The sequence below is a fragment of the Etheostoma cragini genome, chromosome 19 (genome assembly GCF_013103735.1).
Source record: "Etheostoma cragini isolate CJK2018 chromosome 19, CSU_Ecrag_1.0, whole genome shotgun sequence".
In the NCBI taxonomy this organism is placed as follows: Eukaryota; Metazoa; Chordata; class Actinopteri; order Perciformes; family Percidae; genus Etheostoma; species Etheostoma cragini.
In genome coordinates, this window is record NC_048425.1 from 16,470,895 (window position 1) to 16,473,352 (window position 2,458).

The following is a 2,458-nucleotide window of genomic DNA, read 5'->3' on the forward strand; positions in this document are numbered from 1 at the left end:
CCTGGAAAGTAGAGTCTCCAACGGTGAGACTCTTTGCAAATATTATTGTATTATTTCTATAATTCAAACATGCTGTGTAATAACCCACTCTGTGCTCTCATTTACTCTTTCAGCAGCCTTCTCAGACCGAACTCGGTCGGCCCTGCAAACTGGCCAGCCCCAGTTGCCTGGTGGAGGCCATTTGTAGCCAGCTCTGCCAGCTCCATCCAAAAGACATGCGGTCCGGGGGGATCCGTCGGGACAGGTGGGCCCTGGTCCTCTCGGACTACGTGGCCATTACAGCGCACGTGCTGGCCAGCCAGAGGCTGATGGCTCAGACGGACATCCAGCTCTTTGAGCTAAATCAGAGAACCCTGTCACAGTGGTAAGAGTTTAATATAAAGCAGAGTTGACATTTAATCTGAACAGTCATTTATCTATTGATTAAAGCTCAAGAATGTTTTTTTCCAGGTTCTCTCTGCGCCAGAAAGAGGAGGAGAAGGCTGTGCTGCTGCAGCAATCTGGCGTCATGCTTGTGGCTGCACTGGCCGGCGAGTCCCTCCCTCCAGCAAAAGGGCTGTCCTCTGTCCAGGTGGGATAAGGACAGCCCTTTCCTTTCAATGTTACAGAGGAGCAGCCCAAACCCTCAACAACCAGACTGCATTGTCTTCCTCCTCTGCTTTCTGCGCCTCCAGGTGGGGAACATCCAGGCCCATCTGGAGGCGTATACCTACGCCTTCTTCTCCCGGGCCCTCATCCTACTCCTCCTCCAGGACCCTCACTCTCCTCCACTCCTCCAGTACTGCTCCCGGCCCTTCCTCTTCCTGCAATGCCCATTCCAAGGACAACAAACTTCAGGAAGAAGAAGGTGGCCAAAGTCCGCAGTCGGTGCAGTACGTCTGAAGCAAGTGTGGCCAGCCCAAAAGGCTGGAGGCTGGCCATACCCGTGTGGGAGGTGTGGCGTACTGCACTACTGTCGGCAGGAAGTCTGTGGAGGAGTGGCCGGAGGAGTTGACGAAAAAAATGAATAGTGACCCAAGAGGGCCGGGGCCAATGTGATTGTTTTGATTTTATTTCCTTCAGTTTACTCTTTTATTTGGTTCTGTTTTGATTATTTTTATTCTTATTTATTATTTTTATTGTGTTGATGCCTCTGGTGGATTTCTGAGGAATATGGTTAACTGCTGCTCAGATCTCCACAGGGTAATCTGTCACATCAAAGTTCTGTGTTGCACTTTGACCAATAAAAATCAGAAACTGCACTTTTTTAAAAGCTTTTTTATTTCTGATCAGGTATAATGCACAACAAATATTCTAACCTTTACTTAAAGTGTTTGCATGATATATACTAGGGATGAACCGAGTATTCGGCTGAAACGAGTATCCGGTACAGATAAAGCACTTTTGCAGAGTACAAGTATTATACGAGTAATGCGAGTCAATATCTGTGCTCGGATTAAATCCTCAGCTGATCGTGCTGTGTTCTGTGATGGTCACAGCGCCCCCCTACCCTCACAGACACACGCTCTGCTCAATCATACACACACAGAACACGGAGAACAGCGCTTCCACTCCCTCTCTCTCTCTCCCTCTCTCTCTCAGTCAATCAGGTCCACGGCGGGTCTGTTCAGTTAAAGTTTAGGGTTTCTTCAGCTTCAGGTTTGTTTTTAACTTCGGTTTGTAGTACTTAGTAACCAGTAGAATTCTAGTAACCGTGGGGTTTCAGACATGCTGCTTGGTAGAATGCGACTCGCATTGCGTCTTTGCCGTCAGAGATATATATTTTCTTTTAACCGTCAGCTGGCTTCATTAAAGTCAATGCAGATACAGCATGAGAAACAGCATCTGCCCCCGCCCCCTCTCTCTCTTTCTCTCTCTTTCTGTGTGTCTCTCTTACTCTCACACACACACACACACACACACACACATACACACACACACATACCTGGTGTGGAAATAAAAAAGAACCAAAAACAAAAATCACACTTATCATAAAAAGAAAGTTATATTGAGTATGAAAACTCTTGTTCATTACATTTTACTTAATAATTGCAATACATGTGTTCATTCATTTTTGCAAAACTTGTTCTGTTTATAGTTTGTTTGTTACCATGACAACACCATTGATCTGAAGCTCGATGCTGTCATGTAAACAGTTTTCTAATCAGCAATAAATATAACTATTTCTGATCAACCCGTATCAACTGCATGCTTTAAATAACATATTGGTTAAAGCCCCGCCCATTTCAAGACAACCTGACCCACTTCCGGGTTAAATTCTGTCCACTTCCGGGTTAGGCCCCGCCCAGTCCGAGTACAGCTATGGATACAGATAATTCATGTTGTCGGTACACGATCCGTCCTGCCTACACGATCCGTTCTGCGCATGCGCAAGGTGTTCGCGCATGCGCAGATGATAATTGTGTTTTACCAGGCTTCACGACACTGCACGATCCGTCCTGCACATGCGCAAGATTTG